Source organism: Bos taurus, chromosome 1 (genome assembly GCF_002263795.3).
Source record: "Bos taurus isolate L1 Dominette 01449 registration number 42190680 breed Hereford chromosome 1, ARS-UCD2.0, whole genome shotgun sequence".
NCBI classification, from domain to species: domain Eukaryota; kingdom Metazoa; phylum Chordata; class Mammalia; order Artiodactyla; family Bovidae; genus Bos; species Bos taurus.
Window position 1 is genome coordinate 105,133,119 of NC_037328.1, and position 16,584 is coordinate 105,149,702.

The following is a 16,584-nucleotide window of genomic DNA, read 5'->3' on the forward strand; positions in this document are numbered from 1 at the left end:
CCAATCTAGAGGCTCACATTCTCTTTCAAATATATTTGTATCAACCTTGAATGAACCATGTTGGTCACTCAGACTCTTATGTGACCCCATGGACTATATAAACCACCAGTGGCTCAGACTGTAAAGAATCGGCCTGCCATGCAGGAGACCCAAGTTAAATCCCTGGGTTGGGAAGATCTCCTGTAGAAAGGAATGGCTACCCACTCCAATTTTCTTGCCTGGGAAATTCCATGGACAGAGATGCCTGGCGGGCTAAGCAACAGTCCCAGGTCATAGGGTAGCAAAGAGCTGGACAAGACTGAGTGACTAACACTTTCGCTTTCACTTTCAATAAATCATATTGCATTTCAAAGTGTAAGTTCTTGCCTGTTAAACTACAGTTCTGATCTGGTGTATAGCAAGAAGATTTTCATTGTTACTGTTATTTATTAGCACAGTGTGGAAAAATTGCAGAGAATGCTTTTGTTCTATGTTTTAAGGTGTCATTGAAGATTCCTACCCCTTCTTACTTAATGGAAATTTTCTGGGCCACTTTATTAAGGCCTCTGATGAAATCAAATGCTCTTCAGTGTTTGTTTATTAAGTTTGGCTGCCACTGTGGGAACAATTTAGATTGCTTGAAGAATGTGCCCAAATAATGAGACTGTTTGATAGCTGAGTGAGATTAAAAATCCTGTAAAAGTAAAAGGGAAATATATTTTTTATACCTTTAGGCTTTTCTTTCCTTTTTTTTTTTTTTTACATTTTGAACTGTTATATATTGAGTTATCATCTAGTCTTTAATTAGTTGGATTCTCATTTATATGAGTAAACCATAGAATAAAGAACAAAAGCCAAATTTCTAAGAAATATTTATGCCTTCATATCCTTGTTTTAATGGTGAAGTATTGAGCTTTATTCTAATACTAACTTACCAAATAGTTTTTGTTTCTTTAAAAAAATTCTCACCATATATAAATTTCAAAAAAATAATTTCATGACTTTTAGGTGATTTACTCATTTTTGCATACTAAGTCACTTCAGTCATCTCTGACTCTTTGCAACCTCATGGACTGTAACCCACCAGGCTCCTCCATCCATGGGATTCTCCAGGCAATAATACTGGAATGGGTTGCCATGCCCTCCTCCAGGGGATCTTCCTGACCCAGGGCTCAAATCCATGTCTTTTAAGTATTCTGCATTGGCAGGTGGGTTCTTTACCAGTAGCACCACCCAAGAAGCCCCTTACTCATGTCTAACATCCTTTATTTTTCCATTGGTAACTGAGGATTTCACAATTAGGCCTTTCAGAGTTGTTATACATGACTTAGTCTGATGGTAAAGAAGGATTTAGAGGATCCCACTCACTTCTTCAGAAATCCACTCCCTCAAAAAGCCAGGAATGAACCAATGTAGGGCAAAGAACAATTTTCCAGACTTAATATTAAAGCCACGATAACATCGGATGATGAAGGATAACTAAAGAACTGGATGGAAGGATAACTGGACTTAACTTCTAGCCAAACTAATATTCTTTTATCAAGTCTTGTATTCTGAAAACATGTTTAAAGAGACCATAGGAATAAATAAACAGCTACTTGAGAATAATATTTACATATCAAGTTTCCTGGACCAATATAATAACTCCGCTTTTCATCTCTCTTTTCATCACTTCTCCATCAGTAATACCTGCTCTGCATAAGGGATACATGTTCTGGAATGGCTAAAGTTTTCTTTGGATAACTGTGTGTCTATGATGAGCAGATTCCTCATCACTGTCAAGACTGTCTTCAGAATCTATGCCAAGTTTTGGGAGGAACTGACATAGGCACAGCCATGTCAAAAAGTCAAGATAATTTTTTAGGTACTGCATTTTTTGATCTTGAGAAACACAGTAAGTGATTGATTCTCCCCAGTCCACAAATATTCTAAGTCAATTTAAAAGAAAATTGTTAGACCTGCTGATTAACACATGTTGCCTTTGAAACAAATATTATAAAATCTTAAGGACAGAACAATTTTTATGAAGAATTTATAAGGCAAATCTATATTACAAATCAGGGCTGTCAGTCCTTGAATAAAACTAAATTGTCTACATGAAACTGCAGCTTGTTTCTAAGCTGAATTTTGGAGAGACTGCACTTTCGGGATACATGCCAAGATCTCTATTTGACTTTCCAAGGTAGATTATGGCATCAAAGTTTGTTGTCTTCCAAAAATGAAAAAAAAAAAAAAATATATATATATATCAGTCAGTTCATTCGCTCAGTCAAGTCCGACTCTGCGACCCCATGAATCACAGCACGCCAGGCCTCCCTGTCCATCACCAACTCCTGGAGTTCACTCAAACTCATGTCCATCGAGTCAGTGATGCCATCCAGCCATTTCATCCTCTGTCATCCCCTTCTCCTCCTGCCCCCAATCCCTCCACTGAACTGAATCAGTTCAGTTCAGTTCAGTCACTCAGTCATGTCCGACTCTTTGTGACCCCATGGATTGTGGCACGCCAGGCTTCCCTGTCCACTACCAATGCCCGGAGCTTGCTCAAACTCATGTCCATCAAATTGGTGATGCCATAAAACCATCTCATCCTCTATTGTCCGCTTCTCCTCCTGCTTTCAATCTTTCCCAGCATCAGGATCTTTCCCAAGGAGTCAGTTCTTAGCATCAGATGGCCAAAGTATTGGAGTTTCAGCTTCAACATCAGTCCTTCCAATGCATATTCAGGACTGATTTTCTTTAGGATGGACTGGTTTGATCTCCTTGCAGTCCAAGGGACTCTCAAGAATCCTCTCCAACATCACAGTTCAAAAAAAAGAATACAAAATTATATATACACAGATTATAGCTGTGTATAAGATGAATTACATGTGGGTAGCTAGAAGGAAATGGACAAATGAAAACAGCTGTTGTAGTTCAGTGGAACTAAGGGTGAATTTTAACATTTTATTGAATGTTTTTTCAGGAGATAAGATTGGAAATTTTGAGAGTTTCAAATTGTCAGTTAATTCAGATTATTATTGTTCTGGGACTTTTGCAGCAAAGACTCCAGGATCTGAGCCTCTTCCCTCTCTATTTCACTAACCAAGAGAATTACCCCCTAGGAAAGAAGGCAACATCTATTTTCTTAGAAAAGTTATAAAAAGGAACATTCTCAGGGCATATGATACTGGAATGACCTTCTGCAGAAGTCTGTAGATTCCATTCTTAGAAATCTTTAAGAAAGTAGTTGTGGTTGATTACTAAAGATGCATCAAATCCAGTAACCTCTTTGCTGCTGCTGCTGCTGCTGCTGGGTCGCTTCAGTCGTGTCTGACTCTGTGCGACCCCATAGATGGCGGCTCCCCGGGCTCCCCCGTCCCTGGGATTCTCCGGGCAAGAATATTGGAGTGGGTTGCCATTTCCTTCTCCAAGGCATGAAAGTGAGGAGTGGAGGGGAGGTCGCTCGGTCGTGTCCGACTCTTTGCGACCCTATGGACTGCAGCCTACCGGGCTCCTCTGTCTATGGGATTTTCCAGGCAAGAGTGCTGAAGTGGGTTGCCATTGCCTTCTCCAAGTTATCTCTTTACTGAGATAAATTCACATATTATAAAACTCAGCCTTTTTAAGCACACTTTTTAAGTAGTTTTTAGTGTATTTTTACTTTATTCTACTTTTTAAGTAGTTGTTAGTATATTTACAGATTTGCACAACCATCGATCACTATTACCTATTTTAAAAACATATTTTTTAGTACCCATTAAGCAGCCACACCCCCTTCTTCCCTCCTGCCAGCCCCTGGCAACCATCAGTCTATTTTCTGTTTCTATGGATTTGCCTATTCTAGACATTTCATATAAATATGTGTGATTCATGTCTGTCTTCTTTCACTTAGCATAGTGGATTTCAAAGTTCATGTATGTTATAGCCCATATCAGTGCTTCATTCCTTATTATAGTTGAATATTAATGTTCCATTGTATAGTACACCACATTTTGTTTATCCATTCACCAGCTGATACACATTTGGATTGTTGCCATTGTGTGTGTGAAACTGTTGTGAGTAATGCTGCTTTGAACATTTGTGTAAAAATTTTTGTGTGGACATTTGTTTTCAGGTTTTTTGGTTATACATGTAGGTATGGAATTGCTGGGTCTTATCACAAGTCTATGTTTAACTTTTTGAGGATCTCTTTTCCAAGTGGCCGCGCCATTTTACACTCTCACCAGCAATAAATGAGTTCCATGATGATCTTTTGACATCCCTTCCAGCTCTTAATGCAGTGCTTGAAGTGTGGTAAACATTGAATAGATGCCAGTTACTCTTACTGATAATGATGTCAGAGAAAACTGGAAATTGCCTTGTCTCTAAGTAAAATGAAGTCACTGTAATATTTTCCTCACTAGGCTATATTTTGGCTTTTCTTTTTTTTTAACTCTCAGTAATTGGTAATGGTATTTTCTTCCTTTAATTTTCCAGAGAGAGATTATAAATGTGTGTGTGAATTTTTTCCTTTTTGTTTGATAAACTACTTTGACATAGTTCTGAAGTCTATAAGTATTAAATAAATACATGTACTCATAAAAAAAAAAAAGTATCAATTCTTTGGTGCTCAGCTTCCTTTACAGTCCAACTCTCACATCCATATATGACTACTGGTAAAATATAGATTTGACTAGGCAGACCTTTGCTGTCAAAGTAATGTCTCTGCTTTTTATTATGCTCCCAGTGTGGTCATATCTTTTCTTCCAAGAAGCAAGTATCTTTTAATTTCATGACTGTAGTCACCATCTGCAGTGATTTTGGAGTCCCCAAAAATAAGTCTCTCACTGTTTCCATTGTTTCCCCATCTATTTGCCATGAAGTGATGAGACCAGATGCCATGATCTTAGTTTTTTGGAGCTTTAAACCAGCTTTTTCACTTTCCTCTTTCAATTTCATCAAAAGGCTCTTTAGTTCTTATTCACTTTTTGCCATAAGGGTGGTGTCATTTGTATATCTGAGGTTATTGATGTTTCTCCCAGAAATCTTGATTCCAGCTTGTTTCATCCAGCCCATTTTGTATGAGGTACTCTGCATATAAGTTAAATAAGCAGGGTGACAATATACAGCCTTGACGTACTCCTTTCCCAATTTGGAGCCAGTCTGCTATTACATGTCTGGTTCTGACTGTTGCTTCTTCAGCTGCATACAGATTTCTCAGGAGGCAGGTCAGGTGGTCTGGTATACCCATCTCTTGAAGAATTTCCCACAGTTTGTTGTTATCTACACAGTCAAAGGCTTTGGTGTAATCAATAAAGCAGAAGTAGATGTTTTTCTGGCATCTTGCGTTTTTGTTGATCCAACAGATGTTGGCAATTTGGCCTCTGGTTCCTCTTCCTTTTCTAAATCCAGCTTGCATAACTGGAAGTTCATGGTTCACAAACTGTTGAAGCCTGGTTTGGAGAATTTTGAGCATTACTTTGCTAGCGTGTGAAATGAGTGCAATTGTGTGGTAGTTTGAATTTCCTTGCATTGCCTTTCTTTGGGATTAGAAGGAAAACTGACCTTTTCCAGTCCTGTGGCCATTGCTCAGTTTTCCAAATTTGCTGGCATATTGAGTGCATCACTTCCATAGCATCATCTTTTAGGATTTGAAATAGCTCAACTGGAATTCCATTCCCTCCACTAGCTTTGTTTGTAGTGACACTTCCTAAGGCCCATTTGACTTCACCTTCCAGGATGTCCAGCTCTAGGTTAGTCAGCAAACCACCGTGGATATATGGGCAATGATGATCCTTTTTGTATAGTTCTATATATTCTTGCTGCCTCTTCTTAATATCTTCTGTTTCTATTAGTTCCATACCATATCTGTCCTTTATTGTACACGTCTTTGCATGAAATATTCTCTTGGTATCTCTAATTTTCTTGAATATATATATTCAAGAAATATATTTCATGTATATGAAAAAATATTCCTAAACAAGTTGAACCCTTCTGTCTAAACAAAGGAAGTGACTAGAACAGTCTGGCATTAGTATTCACATAATCAGAAAAACAAAACAAAATAAAACTGTGGCTATCCATTTGCATTGACAGCATAGGTATGTTTTTGACTGAACTGACAAGATTTTCTGTGGTCCTGACATATTGATTTAAATAATACTAACAACAGTTATTGGAGAAGGCAATGGCAACCCACTCCAGTATTCTTGGCTAGAGAATCCCAGGGATGGGGGAGCCTGGTGGGCTGCCGTCTATAGGGTCACACAGAGTCAGACACGACTGAAGTGACTTAGCAGCAGTAGCAGCAACAACAGTTATGACCAACCTAGATAGCATATTCAAAAGCAGAGACATTACTTTGCCAACAAAGGTCCGTCTAGTCAAGGCTATGGTTTTTCCAGTGGTCATGTATGGATGTGAGAGTTGGACTGTGAAGAAGGCTGAGTGCCGAAGAATTGATGCTTTTGAACTGTGGTGTTGGAGAAGACTCTTGAGAGTCCATTGGACTGCAAGGAGATCCAACCAGTCCATTCTGAAGGAGATCAGCCCTGGGATTTCTTTGGAGGGAATGATGCTAAAGCTGAAACTCCAGTACTTTGGCCACCTCATGCGAAGAGTTGACTCATTGGAAAAGACTCTGATGCTGGGAAGGATTGGGGGCAGGAGAAGAAGGGGACGACAGAGGATGAGATGACTGGATGGCATCACTGACTCGATGGACGTGAGTCTGAGTCAACTCCAGGAGTTTGTGATGGGCAGGGAGGCCTGGCGTGCTGTGATTCATGGGGTCACAAAGAGTCGGACACAACTGAGCGACTGAACTGAACTGAACAACAGTTATCATTATAAAATATACAAATCCAGAATATAAAGCTAGACAAGATCTAGCAACTCAAAATTCCCGTTAATTTAGAACCATAAACCTGGAAATCTTCCTTGACTTTTCCCTTTCTTTCCTCTCTCTGATTAATCTCTCTTCTATATCTATCTTGAATTTATGCACGTTTTCCCCACCCTTAATAGTATTACTTTGTTCTAGACTATCATAATCTTGTACCTCTTTTGCAGCTCACACAAATAATTTCTTTCCCTGATTTTGTATTTGTAATGATGTTTCACTTCCCTTACTACACTGGACTAACATTATCAAAAATGTTACCAGCCTTCTCCATCCCCTTATGATGTATAAAGCAACAAAGAATGTTATTTCCACAGTAACAGTGAGAAAAGTTGGGTAAATCACAAGATTATAACTTTGTTATGTCCAATCAGGCAACTGAGATCATAAGAGAACTAGGTAATCTGAATTTCAAAGGGAAAGAACTCTCTAAGGAGAAATCAGACAATGAGGAGAGTTAATATATAAGAGGCTGAGAAGAAATTGAACCATTTGCTAATGATCAAAAGTGCATTAGCTTGTCAGTCTAGAATACCCTGGAGACCAAGACACGAGGGGAATTTTACACACTTGTAAGATCTTTTCCTTGGATTTCCATTGGGTGCTCAGGTAGAAGATTAGGGGCAATGGAACAAAGACCAGAGAGCCCACATTATTGATGCAGGCATGTAGGGGATAATTAGCCCACATCAAGGGCATGACTGGTGGCAAGAGATAAATTTCTAGGGGAGGTACACCAGATCTACTCCTCTTTTCCTTCCATAACAAAGCTAATTTTTCCAATCATGTTAGACTTCCTTCAATTACTTGCATGGCCTATGTTATGTCCTATGTTATGTCTTATTTTAAGGCATCTGAAGATGCCGTTCACTCTACCTCATACATCTCTACCTACTCTTTCTCCTGGATAATTTGCTTGCTGATTCTTTAAATGTTCACTTCATTTGGACATACTTTTCCTCAGTAAGTTTTAATTACCTCATTCCATCATTCCTATAAGAAGATGTAAATTCATCCTTTGGCTACTTCATCTCTCATATTCCTTTCTACACTTTGCATGTTTAGTTTTACTGACTTTTTCTTCCAGAGTCTAAGCTTCTTGAGAACAGGGAGCAACTCCAATGTGTGCAAATTTTTATTCATACCACCTAACACAGAAATATTGTTCAATACAGACTATTGATTGACTAAAATATCAATACAACTTTTGTGGGAAAATTGCTTGCAGATACTTCAATCTGACATACTTTGTGTTCTTGCTGACTCATATGTCTAGCCCTGATTATTTTCTTTTCTTCATTACTTCTGGGTTTTTGCAGATTAATATATACTCTGCCAAATAAGTGCACTCTGTAACAGAAATGTGCTATTTTTAAAATAAACAGCACCATAATAACTCCTTTGCAGACTTTAATTGCCCACCTAAATATCATGCAAATATAAAGCCTCATTATCAACATCAATATCCTTGCTTCCTATTAAGACTTTTCATTTACAATGATATTAATAGCTTACATTGGAGGATACTAGCTAACAGTCAAGTGTTCAGGTTTGATGATATCTGTGACCAGAAAACACAAATATCAGAAGAAATGCAAGGTATTACATTTGGAAAATAAAGTATTATCAACACGAGGAACTGAAACAGCCAAATTTCATTTACCAACAGTTTTATCATAGTTAGTGAACTATATCCATAATATGAAATAGATTCTTTCCCTGAGAGATTCCTCAAAAAGCACAAATATAGTCCATACTCAGTGCTTTTTAAAGACATAACAGAATCTTGGAATTGGTGTCTGGAAAGAATAGGTGTTATATATTTTCATATTTTTATTGTGAAATGTAACCCATTTTAAGAGAAAAGTTACATATGTTATATATAAACTTCATATATTCCAATATCAATTTACTTATTTCTGTAAGAAAATAGTTTAGTGAAAAAATTGTGTCTTTTTCTACTTCTGCTGAAAGTTAAATCAATAAAATACAAATATTTTCCTCCTTTACTAGTTTAAAGATCACTGTTAATCTCTACTATATTTCTCTTTCTGTTGCTACTGCACAACTTGGTAAAAACAGAATATATCTACAATTCTAAATATCTTTTGCTTCCCTGGTGGCTCAGACAGTAAGGAATCTGCCTGCAATGTGGGAGACCCAGGTTCAATTCCTGGGTCAGAAAGATTCTCTAAAGAAGGAAATGGCTACCCACTCCAGTATTCTTTCCTGGAGAGTCCCATGGACAAAGCAGCCTGAGGGGCTACAGTCCATGGTGTCACAGAGAGTTGGACACGACTGAGCAAGTAACACTTTTAACTTTCACTTCAAGTGCCTTTTGCAGTAACCCTTTGATCATTCTCAGGTGATGTCCTTATGTTAGCTACTATATTTAGAGGCTCTGCGAAATGCAGTATCAAAATAATCATTTAGAGCTCAGTTTTAAGTTAGAAGAATCTTTATTACTCAGAAAGCTTTTCACTTCTTTAGTTTTTTTAGGAGCTTTCTTAGTTTTTTAGGAGAAATTCTACTAATAACAAAAATTAAAGTCTATCAATAACGAAAGCAAAAGCTTGTCTTACAATAGATCAATCTTCCAATTCACTGAAATCTACACTTAGTAATTACAAGTTACTTCTAATATAATTGATTGCTTGAACTTTTCAGTATTTCATTTGTAACTATGTTGACATAAACATTGCTACAGCCAAGATTGTTAATGGTAAAAGAGCAGCTGGTGATATAAAATTGGTCTTTTAAACATGTCTCTATAGCCTTCTCACTAGTCCTTGAATTCTGTTTTATTATGGGAGCACACATGTTTTTTAGTTTATTGCTATTTCATTTCACATTTATATTACAGCCTTGAGCTTGAAAGAATTATTGCACTGACATTTATGGAGAGTCAACTTACACTTTAAGTATTGAACAATATTATTTTCTCCAAAAGGATGTTTAGTTTAGTATCCCTCAAATTAATTATAGCTAGAGGACAATTAAGAGCACAGGGTCTTAATTGTCTGACAGAATGTGGTCCACTGGAGAAGGAAATGGCAAACCACTTCAGTATTCTTGCCTTGAGAAACCCATGAACAGTATGAAAAGGCAAAATGATAGGATACTGAAAGAGGAACTCCCCAGGTGGGTAGGTGCCCAATATGCTACTGGAGATAAGTGGAGAAATAACTCCAGAAAGAATGAAGGGATGGAGCCAAAGCAAAAACAATACTCAGTTGTGGATCTCTGTTCATTTCCAAGGCAAACCATTCAATATCACAGTAATCCAAGTCTATGTCCAAACCAGTAACTGTGAAGAAGCTGAAGCTGACCGGTTCTAGGAAGACCTACAAGACCTTTTAGAACTAACACCCAAAAAAGATGTCCTTTTCATCATAGGAGACTGGAATGCAAAAGTAGGAAGTCAAGAAACACCTGGGGTAACAGGCAAATTTGGCCTTGGAATACAGAATAAAGCAGGGCAAAGGCTAATAGAGTTTTGCCAAGAGAACACACTGGTCATAGCAACCACCCTCTTCCAACAACACAAGAGAAGACTTTACGTATGGATATCAGCAGATGGTCAACACCAAAATCAGATTGATTATATTCTTTGCACCCAAAGATGGAGAAGCTCAATATATTCAGCAAAAACAAGACCGGGAGCTGACTGTGGCTCAGATCATGAACATCTTATTGCCAAATTCAGACTTAAATTGAAGAAAGTAGGGAAAACCACTACACCATTCAGGTATGACCTAAATCAAATTCCTTATGATTATACAGTGTAAGTGAGAAATAGATTTAAAGGACTAGATCTAATAGATGGAGTGCCTGATGAACTATGGATGAAGGTTCGTGACATTGTACAGGAGACAGGGATCAAGACCATCCCCATGGAAAAGAAATGCAAAAAAGAAAAATGCCTGTCTGGGTAGGCCTTACAAATAGCTGTGAAAAGAAGAAAAGCTAAAGGCAAAGGAGAAAAGGAAAGATATAAACATCTGAATGCAGAATTCCGAAGAATAGCAAAGAGAGATAAGAAAGCCTTCCTCAGCAATCAATGCAAAGAAATAGAGGGAAACAACAGGATGGGAAAGACTAGAGGTCTCCTCGAGAAGGCAATGGCACCCCACTCCAGTACCCTTGCCTGGAAAATCCCATGGATGGAGGAGCCTGGTAGGCTGCAGTCCATGGGGTTGCTAGGAGTCAGACACGACTGAGCAACTTCGCTTTCACTTTTCACTTTCACGCATTGGAGAAGGAAATAGCAACCCACTCTAGTGTTCTTGCCTGGAGAATCCTAGGGATGGGGGAGCCTGGTGGGCTGCCGTCTCTGGGGTCACACAGAGTCGGACATGACTGAAACAACTTAGCAGCAGCAGCAGCAGAGATCTCTTCAAGAAAATTAGAGATACCAAGGGAACATTTCATGCAAAGATCGGCTCGATAAAGGACAGAAATTGTATGGACCTAACATAAGCAGAAGATATTAAAAAGAAGTGGCAAGAATACACAGAAGAACTTATAAAAAAGATCTTCACAACCCAGATAATCACGATGGTGTGATCACTCACTTAGAGCCAGACATCCTGGAATGTGAAGTCAAGTGGGCCTTAGAAAGCATCACTACGAACAAAGCTAGTGGAGGTGATGGAATTGCAGTTGAGCTATTCCAAATCCTGGAAGATGATGCTGTGAAAGTGCTGCACTCAATATGCCAGCAAATTTGGAAAACTCAGCAGTGGCCACAGGACTGGAAAAGGTCAGTTTTCATTCCAATCCCAAAGAAAGGCAATGCCAAAGAATGATCAACTACCACACAATTGCACTCATCTCACATGCTAGTAAAGTAATGCTCAAAATTCTCCAAGCCAGGCTTCAGCAATACATGAACTATGAACTTCCAGATGTTCAAGCTGGTTTTAGATAAGGCAGAAGAACCAGAGATCAGATTGGCAACATCCACTAGATCATGGAGAAAGGAAAAGAGTTCTAGAAAAACATCTATTTCTGCTTTATTGACTATGCCAAAGCCTTTGACTGGGTGGATCACAATAAACTGTGGAAAATTCTGAAAGAGATGGGAATACCAGACCACCTGATCTGCCTCTTGAGAAACCTATATGCAGTTCAGGAAGCAACAGTTAGAACTGAACATGGAACAACAGACTGGTTCCAAATAGGAAAAAGAGTATGTCAAGGCTGCATATTGTCACCCTGCTAATTTAACTTATATGCAGAGTACATCATGAGAAACGCTGGACTGGAAGAAGCACAAGGTGGAATCAAGTTTGCCGGGAGAAATATCAGTGACCTCAGATATGCAGATGACACCACCCTTATGGCAGAAAGTGAAGAGGAACTAAAAAGACTCTTGATGAGAGTAAAAGAGGAGAGTGAAAAAGTTGGCTCAAAGCTCAACATTCAGAAAACTAAGACCATGGCATCCGGTCCCATCATTTCATGGGAAATAGATGGGGAAACAGTGGAAACAGTGGCAGACTTTATTTTGGGGAGGGAGGGCGTCCAAAATCACTGCAGATGGTGATTGCAGCCATGAAATTAAAAGACACTTACTCCTTGGAAGGAAAGTTATGACCAATCTAGATAGTATATTCAAAAGCAGAGACATTACTTTGCCAACAATGGTCTGTCTAGTCAAGGCTATGGTTTTTCCAGTGGTCATGTATGGATGTGAAAGTTGTACTGTGAAGAAAGCTGAGTGCCAAAAAATTGATGCTTTTGAACTGTGGGGTTGGAGAAGACTCTTGAGAGTCCCTTGGAATGCAAGGAGATCCAACCAGTCCATCCTAAGGGAGATCAGTCCTGTATGTTCTTTGGAAGGACTGATGCTAAAGTTGAAACTGCAATACTTTGGCCACCTCATGCAAAGTGTTGACTCATTGGAAAAGACTCTGATGCTGGGAGGGATTAGGGGCAGGAGGAGAAGGGGATGATAGAGGATAAGATGGCTGGATGGCATCACCTACTCAATGGACATGAGTTTTGGGTGAACTCTGGGAGTTGGTGATGGACAGGGATTCCTGGCGTGCTGCAGTTCTTGGGGTCGCAGAGAGTCAGAAACGACTGAGCGACTGAACTTAACTGAACTCAGAGGGCAATTTTCAAGACATAAGACCTTATAGTTTTTTGGGGTTTTTTTAAGCTAACCACTTGCGGTTTTTTGTTTTTGTTTTTTTCCTACAAGAACCACATATTAATTTTATTAACTAAAAAATATTTACTTACATTTTTGCAACTTATGTAACTTGAGAAACTTAGCATTCTGAAATAGTCTATTCTCAATTTATCCTAAGGTATTTGATAATAAATGTAGTTTAATGTCTTGATGGCATTTTCTCTTTAAAAATAAAAAAGATAAAGAGTAATTAAATTATATTATTAGCATTGGTTGAATTAAATGAAATACTAATCTAAAAGAAAAACAATGATAAACTTAGATCAGTTTTATAAAAATGTATTCAATTTTTACATAATAACAACAATATAGTATTCTTATGACAATGATTTGCTTTTTTGTTTGGCTTTGTGCTATACTTTACTCTTCTCTGGAACTTGAATATAGGTTTATCTTTGACAGTTACAAGGAAAATTTTTCAAGATTGTTGTTTTTCAAAGATGTTTTACAAAATGTTCCTAGTTAAAAGAACAACCAAAAATGTAGTGGAAATGACAGCCTGATATTCTATGCACTTCTTCATATCTTCAATAACAGAATGAATCAGTCTGTTTACTAATGTAGATCATTTCTTTCCAAACTTCAAGGTCAGGTATATTTTTGTAAAGTAAAATATGTCTTATGCTGGATGACTTTAAATTAGAAGCAATAAAATCTTTAAGAAAAAATGTGTTGATTGTTGAGAAAATGATCAACTAAAAAGAAAATATCAATGTAGACAAAATGTTAAGACTAAATAGGGTAAAAGAAAATATGCAAAAGCGTCTCCAATAATTGCCCATGAAAATCCTCATGATTGTGATTTGTAATACTGAGGCACATTATACTTCCCATAATGACACTTAGACACTTTAGGAGCCAATGCACTTAAAAGCAAAATGAAGCATTTAAGAGATATATTATTTGCTTTACTAGAAGGTATAAGTAAGATTGAAACATTTAGGAGTTTATGAAATTCTTTAAACAGGATCCATGATTATCCTTTTATACCCTTTTCTACCTCTTCAGTACCTCTCATACCTAAATTTCTGGTACTTTAAAATAACTGTGTATTTAAAAGTAATACGAGAGTCCTCCAGAGCAAATATCTATTCCTAAATCCAGAGACTTATTCTTTCTGAGACAAATGTGATTCACATAATTTATTCCATTTGTTTCATCATTTTATTAAAAATCTCTTTTTAAGTTTTCATGGCACAACTTGAGAAATACTATTATAACCTTCTCAAGATTATTTTCCCCTGTCATCACCCCTTCGTTATGTTCAAGCAGGATTGGTTCCTTTGGTTGCACTGACTTTTCCCATCAAATATAGTAAGATTCAACCTTGAGGATCTCTTCTGAGATTGGCCAGTTCAATGTAGATTTCTCAACTTGTCTGTATTATCCATGACTCATTTACGAGAAACGGATTGTTAACTTTCTCCATTCTATGGACCAGAGAATACATGCATCTTTAATGGCAGTATAGGACTATAAAACCTTTTTTGGTATATTTTGCGCTGTTTTCACTTTACTGTATTTGCTAACCTTCTTTACAATATAAATTACATGGTACTTTTACAAGGGTTATGAATTACCTCAGGAAAACAGATAACAGAATTCTAGCACATTAAAGACTCCTCCAAGTGTCAATTTTTCAGAGTAAAATTATTATTATATCATTTTTGAAAAAGAAATAACATACAAAGTGTGAAAATTGTGTAAAAAACTGCAAAAGGAGATAAAGCAAAGAAATGAAGTATTTGTATTATAAATGTTAAACATTTTAATATTGCTCTAAACATAAGTAATCATTTTCTGAGTAGTCTTTCAATAGCACTATTGAACTTAGTACTTTAAATTCTTTACCAAGGAGAGTACATTTATAATTTTTTAAAGTTTATTCAATTTTGATTTAATTTATTAAGTATCTACTCTATATGAGGAATTACATAATATAGTATTACATAAAACACATAAATAAGTAAATAAATATAACTATTATCTGGTATATTGAACAGCATTTCTAAATTATTTTTTAAAAGCTTTTCCTTAGAATGAAAATTCCATATTTTATCTCTTTAAAAAGCCCTAATTCAGAGATAATTTTAATTATACTCTAATAAACAGGAACCAGTCATTTTTCTCTTTATATGACTATTATTCTTCAATGTTTAGAAAATGCAATATCTAAAAGTACCTAGACTTCTTAGATCCTTTATATATAACTGAAAATAAACATATAAAGAAAATGAAAAGATATAAAAACACTGAAGTGAATTTCTCAAATTTTAAATAATTTTAATATAAGGTAGGTTAAAAGTTATAGCAAACTCTACTTTTGAAAATAAATTTAAATAAACTTCAATTCTGAATTTAGATAATTTGCTACATAGGTTTAAATGAAGTGTTGTGGTGAGAGATTTATCTTTATTACAATAGCAATAATAATAATTTAAAAGATAGCAAAGATAAATTGTACAATTGATCTTTATTACAATAATATTATAATATTACAATTATGATAGGACAATGATTTCAAATTCAAACATGATATAGTTCCAAGATTAAAGCAGATGGTATCATTAAAATTTGTTTGCAACCATTACAAACATATATTCATACTCCAAACAATTATTTTTCATATAAACTGGATAAAATAGTTTTTTTTCAATAATTTATAAGTAGCATATATGGCAAATTACTCAGAGGTAACCATTGTTATCCATATTCCTTGATTTTACTGAGAACAATGTATCAAGCTCCAGAAAATGTAAAGATTACTTTGAGACATTCACACTCATTTTTCCTGCTATTTTGGAATTACCTGCTGCTTGGGTACCCAGTGGACTCAGTTTTAGGCAATAAGACTAAAGCAGAAGTCTGACAAGAGATTTCTAGAAATGTTTCTCTTTCCTGCTAAATGGTAGCAACAGCTCTGACACTGACTTTTCTCCTCATGCCTGGAGATGGAACAGGCATCTTGAGGCAAGAAACAAAATGCCAGCCTATGATGATGATGTAATAGGAAGCCAGGAGGATGAATCCAAAGCTATTTATCAATGCCAGCAACCAACCAACCTCCTTGAAATTTTCCTACTATAAAAAGTAAATGGGCGATCCACGCTGGCTTAGCGCTAAAGATTCCCCTTACAATGCTGGAGATGTGGGTTTGAATCCCTGGGGAAAAAAAGGCAACTCACTCCAGTATTCTTGCTGGAAAATCACATAGACAGAAGAGCCTGGTGGACTACAGTCCATAGGGTCACAAACAGTGGAACACGACTGAGCACATATACATAAATAAGAAATAGATAAATGGCAAATGTGTGAGACACATCTTAAATAGTGGTTCCCAATACTTGTAAGTAGATTCAAATAAATATAATTTTTAGAATATATGAAAATGCAGTGTGTGTTAGTTTCTCAGTTGTGTCCAACTCTTTGTGACACCAAGGACTGTGAACCGCCAGGCTCCTCCGTCCATGGAATTCTCTAGGCAAGAATACTGGAGTGGGTTGCTGTTTCCTCCTCCAGGGGATTTTCCAGACCCAGGGATGGA